Source organism: Homarus americanus, unplaced genomic scaffold (genome assembly GCF_018991925.1).
Source record: "Homarus americanus isolate GMGI-L3 unplaced genomic scaffold, GMGI_Hamer_2.0 scaffold56241, whole genome shotgun sequence".
Taxonomy (NCBI): domain Eukaryota; kingdom Metazoa; phylum Arthropoda; class Malacostraca; order Decapoda; family Nephropidae; genus Homarus; species Homarus americanus.
The window spans coordinates 5216117-5228026 of NW_024740202.1; positions in this window are offsets into that span (position 1 = coordinate 5216117).

The window sequence follows — 11910 nt, forward strand, 5'->3', positions numbered from 1 at the left end:
TCAGTTCACAGTCAGTATATTCTTGGACCTCTCTAAAGCCTTCGATACTGTCGACCACACCATCCTCCTTTCAAACCTTGAACATTACGGCGTTAGGGGCCTGTCTCACAATTGGTTTACCTCATATCTGTTCAACAGGATGCAGTATGTCTGCTATAATAATCACCAATCTGACTCCTCACCAATCTTGTATGGGATCCCCAAGGTTCCATTCTCGGTACAGTACCGTTTTTGTTGTACATAAACGACATAGTCCATGCGAGCACACTCATAAAATACAACGTATTAGCAGACGATAGTAATCTCTATGCCAGCAACTCAGACCTCCATTCCTTGATGAGAACTATGAACACGGAATTGACTAAAGTCAGGACCTGGGTAATACGTAATAAACTGACCTTAAACCTTGAGAAAACCCACAACACGATCTTTCACAGAAGGAAAAAACTTACCCCCAGACTTGGACCCCCTGTACCTTGGTAATACAGTCCTCAAACGCAAACAAAATACTAAATTCTTCGGAGTTATTGTTGATGAGAAACTTAACTGGAGAAACCACATTCAAGCCATTCACAGTAAAGTCAATAAACAGTGCAGTATCATGTATCACACTCGATAGTCACTCACTCTCACAGCAATGAAAGAAATCTATCATGATCTTGTTTACCAACACCTGATACACTGTCACACACTATGGGGGGCCTCTGGCTCTTCAAAAACACAATCCCTGGTTATTGCACAAAAGATAGTTGTACGGACAATGACCTACTTGAAAAATACAAAAACAGATCACACAAACGAAAAATTTGCTAAATTGAAAATGTTAAAATTCGAAGATATTAACACCTACTGCTGTGCCCTCTGTGTTTACAATTATATCAATCACTTGCTTGACAATAATTATTTCCAGTTCCGGAATAATCAAAGATACAACTTAAGGCACCGAGAGCTACTAAGACTATTCCCCATGCCCTCCTTTCAGTCCCAGACCTCCATAAAATATCACGGTGTGAAGGTGTGGAACAACTTACCCCCACCCATCAGAGCAAAGACTACGCTCCCTTCCTTTAAATCGTCTCTTAAAAAATATCTATTGTCTAAGTATATATATTTCTTGTAATACCTACTATATTTACAGTACCTGCTTTTATTGTACCATCAAAACCGTTTTATCGGAAATTATCATGTATGTATATATATATATATATATATATATATATATATATATATATATATATATATATATATATATATATATATATATATATATATATATATATATATATATATATATATATACATATATTTGCCTGTATTTATATGGAGTTTTTTGAGTCTAGATTACTACCCAATTTAGTGGACTTTATTCCTCCATGGTACAGATATGTTGATGATGTTCTTTGTCTTTGGCCTAGAAACAGTGACCCATTGGAATTTTTAGACAAGCTTAATGATATTGTCCCTAGTATCACGTTCAAAATTGAAAGAGAAATAAATGAATCCCTTCCATTTCTTGATATGCTTATCATGAGAAATGGCCAAAACTATAAATTTAAGGTATATAGAAAGCCCACACAGGTAGACAGTTTCATTCACTTTTTATCGAATCACCTTGAGTCTACCAAAATGTCAGTTTTTTCTGCTATGTTTTTAAGATGTCTGCGTATTTGTGACTCTGAATTTATTGACGATGAATTGAAACACATTCGTTCTATTGCACAGAAACTCGGGTACCCTTCTGTGTTTGTTGATCGTTGTTTTAAAAGGGCTAAAAAATCCTTTCATTCCTCTCAAACTAGACAAGTTCCTACACTTAAGAATATTTTGACTCTGCCCTATCGTAATGAATTTGTCCCGTTAGTTCGGTCCCTCAAGCTTCTAAATATTAATGTTGTTTTCAAGTATGACTCAACCATTACCAATATGTTAATAAGGAATAGCCCTAGTTTGAATGTAAATGGAAGTGTTTATTGTATTCCATGTAGCAAATGTAATTGTAATTATGTAGGTCAGACAGGAAAAACTCTGCAGCTCAGAATCAAACAACATAAGTATAATATCAAAACTGCATCTGAAAGCAGTGCCTTGTTCGTTCATGTTAGGAATAATAATCACCCCATTGCTTGGGAAAAATGCTTAGAAGTATTCAAATCATCTTGTGTCACAGAAAGACTTCTGGTTGAAGCTAGTTTGATTAAGGAATTAAAATCAATAAACCTTAGTGATGGTCAGTTCAAAACTGATAATATGTTACATAAATTTATTTGTCAGTGGCCCAAGGTTAAAAATGCTTTGAAAACCTTTGATCTAGATGTAGGATAGTTATTTTGTGGGTCCTTTTTTCTGACCTGACCTGGTTAGTCACGTCACCACCCTTCTCTTAAGCTCCTCTACGTGTGTGTTGGTGTGTGGATTAGTGGATGTCATCATTATGACCTGACCTCCTGTTTTTAAGGTCACCCTGTATATTTAAGCCTCTCTCTGTCCATGTAATCCAGTTGTCTTGAATAAAGACGAAAGCTAAGGTACTCCGTTGTTTCCATTTTCCCGTGTGATTTTATCAAGATTTATCTTATCCACGTTTTCATTGTGGATTTACATGAAATATATATATATATATATATATATATGCAAGTAAATCACTGTAGGTGCGCGTGATCCAGGTATATGCTGATAACCACAAGGAAAGAAGAAAACACGAAGTTCCCAAGCGCTTTCGTGTAATTCACATCTTCGTGTTTTCTTCTTTCCTTGTGGTTATCAGCATATATATCTTGATTTTCCATTATCCTCTCTACAAACCCTACTCCATCACAGCTAGTGTAGCACTAGCAAAATCTGGAATAAACTATGATTGCTGTTTAGTTAAAATAATAGGAGTAGTCTATGCCCTAATTCAATGGTATATCCTGGTATAAGTGTTTTACAAAGGGATTGTAAAATTTATACCAAGTTATAACCGTTTATGGCGTCTGATGTTGTACGACGCCTCGAAACATTATAACTTGAGATTACGTATACTGTACATCGTCCCAACTGGATTGTCCTTGCATATTGGCACGAGGGATATTATTATAGTTTCGGTCATCCGGCAAATTTTAGGTTAAGTTCGGTTAGGTTAGGTTTAATTGAAAATATGTTTTTCCGGTGGTTTTTGACGCTTTGAATGATTCTGACCGAAACGAGAATTTTACCCAGCCAGTTTTGATGGTCTAAATAAAACTCTAAAATAAAACAAGTAAAAAAGGGTTCCTTAGCTTGTATACATGTAAGGTGATCAGAGAATCATTTGGACTACGTTGGCTTCTTAAAGGTCACGACATGATGTATACTAAGTCTTCAGCTGCACAATAAAAATAAAACCGATTTGCTGCAATATTTAGTTGAGAGACGCTTCTAGAACATCTAGGCCTAGGGGTTTGTTGATTCTGGTCTCTAGCACTGGAGCACGTCCTTACCCAATCAGTGTCATTGCTCAAGACTCTCAGGTGACCTTCTGTCGCTTCAAGGCCGCGCTCTCCAAAAGTGTATTCGCAGGAAATATCTTGGGCTTTATTTTATTTACCTTCTAAGCTAAAAGTTATATGTTTTTATTCGACAAACTTATAATTAGATTAAGCAGTAAGATTTTATTAAATTTGGTATTTATGCAAAGCTTAGTTTAGAAGATATAAATTTTCTCTTGCTGCCAAATAAGTTTCCTTAAATATCTTAGTCATTTCAAGGCATATTTATACATTTATTTTGTTTCCTTGTCGGAATAACTAGAGATTTATTTAAAATTATTTGTACATAATTCGCGATAATTTTTGCGACAACGGTCATCAGTCAGTCACTCTTGCAGCAATGAAAGAAATCTATTATTATCTTGTTTACCAACACTCGGTTCACTGCCATGAACTATAGGGGGCCTCCGGCACCACAAAAACAAAACCCCTGGTTACTGCCAAGAAGAAGGTTGTGCGGACAATGACCTACTAGAAAAAAAAAATCACACTAATGAACAATTCACTGAATTTAAAATGTAAAATTGCTGAACTAGTCTGCGTCCGATCACCCAGCCTTACCTCAACCCTGGCCTCGGCGAACACCCAGCCAGGGGGGGGGGTGTCGAAACTTTGGATTGTGACTGTACAGTCCCCTTCACCAGTGCGTTTACAGGGGATCGTTAGGTTTTGCGCACTGTGTCAGATCTGTGTTTGTTTACATTCGATAGAAAGAAACTCGCACAAGTAAATATATTATAGAATCAAATTAAAACAACATTAAAACAAATATCTCAAAGATGATTTGTGGAATATTTACACGACGAGTCCCTGTAAACGCACTATTGAAGTGAAAGAACAGTACATTCAACAAGATCATTTTCTGCCCTCTGGATTCTGACGGCCTTCACAACAATCACTGACTGAGGCCATGTTCATTTGGTAAGGTTGGTACTTCTGACTGCGTGATGAATTGTGTAACCAATAGGATGATTCTGTATATCACGTGTAGTTAATACAGAGAAATTAACAGGGACCACCCTAGTAAATAAGTGTTGTTCAGAATTCTTGGTCCGATGTGTCGTATTGTATAAAACTGTAAAGGTGCAGTTTGTTGTTGGTATTGTTGTTGGCTGTTATGTACAATAGTGTAGTTCCTCTGACCGGACGTCTTTTATCCCTTCTTATCAACTTGTAATCTATCCCTCGTGCAGACACTCGCACTATCACGATTATATAAAATAATGTACAAAAGAACAATACATAAAAAGGTGCTTACAAATGTTGAAAGTTTATTAGTGTGCCACAGGACGTTGAGTAGAACTTTGAGATAGAGATAAAATGAGACTCTCCGCGTACTGAAGTTACGCGTTTGTGTGTGTGAGGTACCAGAACCCTGTAATAGGCACCACAACACGAACCATCTCGTTAATGATCTCGAAGAGATCTTGATGGAAATAAATTGTGAATATTTAAGTTTAATGAAAGAATGGTTAAATAATACGTTGAAATTTATAGTACATAAGTACAATACAGTTCTAATGTATGCAGAATGACACTGTTTTCCTGGCCAATAGTGAGAAAGGTATTGTGAATGTTCTTATGGATATGGATGAACATAGTATAGAATGGTACGGAAGTCAGAAATAAACATTAAAAACAAAACAAAGGTACAGCTGTATTTGGAAGAAAGAAAGAAAGAAATGTGCAGCTGAAATATATAATTTTATGTCTAAAGGAGAACAAATTGAAATTGTTCATGAATATAAATATCTAGGTGTTTTGTTGAACTATAAAATGATGGCGTATTTAAAAAAATCAACATGACTTATGTACACAAGCAAAAAACCCATGTATTTGCCTTGCAGCTTGAACTTTTTGATGCAATAATACAGTACAGTATTACCAATTATGACGAGGTGTGAGGATATAATATCTATAAGGAATTAGAAAAATCTTCGTTTAAAATTCATAAAACATGTATTTAAGGCTAATAAAAATACATCTTATGTTGTACTACAGTATATAGAGAATTAGGTAGATGGCACATACAGTATATATATATATATATATATATATATATATATATATATATATATATATATATATATATATATATATATATATATATACTTCATTTTAGTCCATATAACACGATTCCTTGCTGGTGAGGTCGTTGATTATATATATATATATATATATATATATATATATATATATATATATATATATATATATATATATATATATATATATATATATAGTATACTGTATATGCCATCTACTCTCTCTCTCTCTCTATATATATATATATATATATATATATATATATATATATATATATATATATATATATATATATATATATATATATATATATATATATATATATATATATATATATATATATATATATATATATGTATATATATATAACGTGGGATGGTAAGATACTGGACAAGATTAATACAATAAATGGCAAACAGAACAAACTGCGCTATATTTTGTGTGTGTCAGTGTTTTGGAAAGTGAAAAGAAAAGGGTTGATTCATTTCTTCATGGTAGAACCAAATTACATCTGTACTAAATAAATGCGGTACGCCACTTACTGTGCAGGTATATGGGTGATGCAAGGCCAACATAATTCCGTATGGTAAAAAAAAGGAAAGAAAATTGAAAGATAAGTAATTGCTCAATGGCATGTTAACCTGCATAGTGCATCATCAGGTAGTAGGTATGTCACTTATAAAACTGTTCTCAAGTTGGAATAATATTTAATAAGGTTTCCCCCCAAAAAACTCAGATCAATCTTTTGTAAATTTAGAGAAGAGAGAAAATGTATTAAATGTGGTTACAATGTAATTGGAGATGAAAATCACGTTATTTTAGAGTGTAACAATCAAGGTATCAAGGAGAAGAGATGTAAGTATATACCAAGATTTTATAGAAGGCATCCAAGCGATTTGAAGTTTGCAACACTAATACAAAAGACTTATGTAAGAATCATCCGAAACCTGGCTGTGGTTGTTAAGTTTGTTAAATATATATATATATATATACATGCTGATAACCACAAGGAAAGAAGAAAACACGAAGTTCCCAAGCGCTTTCGTGTAATTCACATCTTCAGGGGTGAGTACAGACTAAGGAGAAGTACAAAAAAGGTGTATATATACAGAGGAGGGTGAGATCAGGTCCACAATGGTCAGGTATTAGGTAATGACCCTACTAATCTTTAAAAAGCACCGCAACGGTCGGTAGTCAGGTCAGAGGGTAAGGTGACCCAACCTTCTCACCTGGTTACAAATCTTCTTAATGACCTTTTATGTGATACTACTACATAAATAATCCTCTCAACACATTTAACACCCAGTTCAACAAGAAACTGAAGTCTCTATTGAGAGGCAAAGCTACTCTCATTAAACATCTTACTTCAACGTCCCCTCCACTGCCATACATGTACGGTGTAATCAAGACCCACAAGCCTAATAACCCAGCATTATGTGGGGATTATAATGAAATTGACACCACTGATATCCAGGACCAGCTATCACTATCACAAGTTGTGACCTTCCCCACACACGGTCAAAATATCCTTGACCTTATCTTAACTGACTTAGCGGACCAGTACCAACCACCTCAACCAATGCCTCCTATCGGGTGTAGCACACACTTATCAGTGCTCTGGTCCCCAGCTACCACTCCCACTCAAGTACAGAGACCCTACATCAAGACCTACAGGCCGATTACTGACTCTGCAGTGCGCCTCTTCGGGCAGTGGATAGTTCACCATCCCTGGACTGAAGTACTTAGCGTGGATGACGTGGAAACCAAATGGATAAATTATACCAACACCACCACGGAAGCTCACCACCACTTCTTCCCCGAGAAGTCCGTCAGATCTCACCCAGCTGACTTGCCCTGGATCACACCTCGGATCAAAAGACTTATGCAACAGAGAGACAGAGCCTTTCATCTCAATGACCACATCCGCTACAGGTCCCTTCGCAACCGAGTCATCCGCGAAATACGCACTGCAAAGAAGTCCCACTACCCAACCAAATTACAACACCTGAAGCAGACCAACATCAGTCAATGGTATGGTAAGCTTAAAGAACTCAGTGGACTAAACAATAAGACACACCCCCTCCCCTTCCTTAGCCATCTCACTAATATTGACGCAGCTGAGCAAACAAATAACCATTTCGCTACTATATGCCAGACGCTCCCCCGGCTTGACACAACCACTCTCCCTGCTTACCTACCAGCCCCCCTTCCCACTGACTTAGTAGAAGAATTTGAAGTAGCAAAACGCCTGGACAAACTAAAATTAAAACGCTCTACCACCCCCATTGACTTACCAATGAAACTCTTCAAGGAGTTCTCCCCGGAGCTTGCTAAACCCCTATGCTCCATCATCAATGCTTCTCTCAGTCAAGCCAGATGCCCAGCTGACTGGAAGACCTCTTATGTATCACCAGTGCCCAAGTCAACCAGCCCACAATCCTTAAATCAGCTACGACCTATTGCAATCACCCCAATACCCAGCCTAATCTGTGAAAGTTTTGTGTTCGACTGGGCTTATGCTGATATTGCAGGAGTCATAGACCCTCAGCAATTTGGCAATGAAAACTTCCTCCACCACTCACTGTCTTGTCAGCTTTCTCGATTACATATACCGCCATCTCGAGAAACGAAAAACGTCTGTAGCTGTCGCCTTCATTGATTTCACTAAAGCATTCGACCTAGTCGACCACAATATAATCATCAACAAAGCTATTGACCTCGGGCTTCGGAGAAGTCTTATACCATGGCTTACAGACTTCCTCAGTGACCGACGCCAAGCTGTACGCTTCCGAGGGGCTGTCTCCACCTTTCAGTCACTCACCTGTGGCGTCCCCCAAGGCACCAAGATGGGACCACTCTGCTTCCTTATGCTCATCAATGATGCCCTAAGAGAAACCCCTGCTCGCTGGAAATATGTCGACGACTCCACCATTGGGATCAGCGTCAACAATTCTGCTCCCAACTATACCGCCCTTAAGGATTTATTAAACAGTCTCCAAAACTGGGCCACCAACAACCATGTCACCATCAACCATACCAAGACCATGGTTATGCACATCAACCTCTCCTCCGACATTGTCCCACCTCCTTCCATTACTCTAGGTCCGAACACACTCCAGGTTGTAGATTCCACGAAGCTCCTCGGCGTCACCATAGACAACAAACTAAATTGGAAACCACACGTCAGTGAAGTTGTCAAATCCTCCAGTTTTCGTCTCCACCTCCTCCGCCGACTCAAGTCCCTCGGAGTTCCTGCACCCGAGCTCCTCAGTGTTTACACAACATTCATACTTCCCAAGCTCACCTATGCCTCCCCCACCTGGTCTTCCTCCCTAAATGCCACACAACGTAAACACCTAGAAAAAGTGCAAAAGAGGGCATGCAAGATTATCCTCTCCCCTTCCTACTCCACATATCAAGAAGCGCTCAACACACTGACCCTTTCGAATCTCACTGACCATCACCACGACCTCATCTGCAAATTTGGTAAGAAGCTTCTACACCATCCTCGACACCGGCTCCTACTACCACCTGAGATCCCTAGCCCGAGAATTGCTGTTCAACACCACAACCGCATCCAGCCCATACGTGCTCGAACTGATCGCTATAAGAACAGCCCAGTCCCAACCATTGTAAAAATTATCAATAACTTGTAATAGACCAGTGTATTCACTCCCAGTAAACACTACTCCTTGCACTGTCACTATGTTGAAATGCACTGTAGTTTGAGCTTTTCCCCATCTAGTTATTATATATCTTATTTATATCACTTATGTTACTTGTATATTATTTGTAATTCGAAACCCATTCCCCAAATATGCACCTGTTTATTTTCAGCCTTCTGGCTGCCAAGTTCTTTCAATAAACCGTAAATTATTATTATTATTAGCAAGACCCATCATTAGCTCAGTTGGGTCAATCTCTTATAAATTATCTAAATGATTAGTTTCTTTACTAAATCCCCTAGTTGGCAACATTTCTAACTCTAATATCAAGAATAATATGGATTTAGTTGACAAACTCAATAATTTACATATTAATTATGATTTTAAATTGGTCAGTTTTGATGTAACATCACTCTTTACAAAGGTCCCAGTTGATGATTTACTAGAGTTCCTCATAGATTCCCTGGATGATATTTCACTGTCCGTCTCGAAAGACGACTTCATCGAACTCATGAAACTATGTATTAAGGATTGCAAATTCGAAATCAATGGAGAATATTATGCTCAAAAATTTGGTATGGCAATGGGTAATCCACTCTCACCTGTATTAAACAACCTTTATATGGAATTCTTTGAAAAGAAACTATTAAGTAATATTTTACCACCTTCAGCAGTCTGGTTTAGATATGTTGATGATGTATTATGTCTCTGGCCATGTAATGAGGACCTAAAAGCTTTCCTGCCACAACTTAACAACTTAGCCCCCTCGATCAAATTCACTGTGGAATTAGAGCATGACTGTAAATTGCCATTCCTAGACTGTCTGATACACAGAATAGGTAACACCTTTAAGTTCAGTATTTATAGAAAACCTACTAATGTGTGTTCATACATTCATTATTATTCTGCCCACCATAATAGAGTCAAACAGTCAGTATTTTCAACAATGTTTTTACGTGCTTTGAGAATTTGCAGCCCGGAATTCATTGATGAGGAATATAAATATATCTATAATATTGGCTCAAACCTTAAATACCCTAGATCTTTCATAGACAAATGCCTGAACATTACTAAGAAATCTTTTTATAGAACTGATCCCAAGCCCACCCATGACCATAAGAATCTCTTAGTATTACCATTTCACAAAAATTTCTCTCAAATTCCTTTACAACTAAAAACCTGGAACGTCAATGTGGCATTTAAAAACTCATGCACTGTTAAACAAATGTTAATCAAGAACTCCCCCAACAACACAATTGGTTGCATTTATAAAGTTCCTTGCAAGGAATGTAATATGTTTTACTTAGGCCAGACAGGTAAAGATCTTGTAACTAGACTTAAACAACATAAATATAGTGTTAGGACAGGCCAGGAATCCAATGCTCTGTTTGTTCATCTGAGGGATAATAAGCATTGCATTGACTGGGATAATGCCTCTTCAATATTACCTTGTAATTCAATTGACAGTAGGAACATTATAGAATCTAGTCTCATTAAACATACCGAAGCAGTCAACATGAATTTGAGTAATGGCATGTACAAACTGGACAATTTTGTAATTAAGAAGATTTGTAACCAGGTGAGAAGGTTGGGTCACCTTACCCTCTGACCTGACTACCGACCGTTGCATGCTTTTTAAAGATTAGTAGGGTCATTACCTAATACCTGACCATTGTGGACCTGATCTCACCCTCCTCTGTATATATACACCTTGTTTTGTACTTCTCCTTAGTCTGTACTCACCCCTGAAGATGTGAATTACACGAAAGCGCTTGGGAACTTCGTGTTTTCTTCTTTCCTTGTGGTTATCAGCATATACCTGGATCACGCGCATACAGTGATTTACTTGCATATATATATATATATATATATATATATATATATATATATATATATATATATATATATATATATATATATATATATATATATATATATATATATATACGTAACGAGATAGTTCATAAGAATATAATGCGGAATTACTCTAATAAATAATTATAATCATGTTTTCATAATGAAAATTACTTATTTGTAAATTGTTATTATGATACAGTATGTGACTTGTGAGAAGGAGCTGTGTTCTATACTTTGTAAAGTCTGGGGCAAAAACATTTCTGTCTGTGTCTGCTTCATAATTCATAAAATTACATAAACTGGCCTCAGTTTATCTTAAAAATTGTGTATGTTTTTTTCCACCATTGTGAAGCTATTTGAAAAGAAATAGTGATACGTTCACCGTATACTGCCGCACACCATATCGATGGTACAGTCTCGTTCAAGATTTTTCGAACATTGCTGGAGACAGCTGGTAACTCAAGGCCGTTTGTTTACTATAGTACGTAGTAATAATTATGAATAAATGTAAAAGTGATCTGTGATTGGTTACTTAGTTCCCCGTTGCTTAATTTAATGGTTGGGCTTTGTTGTGTCGTATTATATTATACTACGTGCTATAGTAAACAAACGGCCTTGAGTTGCCAGCTGTCTCCAGCAGTGTTCATAAGAACATAAGAACATAAGAATGGAGGAAACTGCAGCGGGTCTATTGGCCCATACTGGGCAGTCCCGTTTACACCCAACCCCCATTGCTCATATGAGCATCCAACCTATGTTTGAAACAATTCAGCGTATTCGAGTTAATGATGATATTTGGTAACTTGTCCATTCATCCACTACTCTGTTTCCAAACC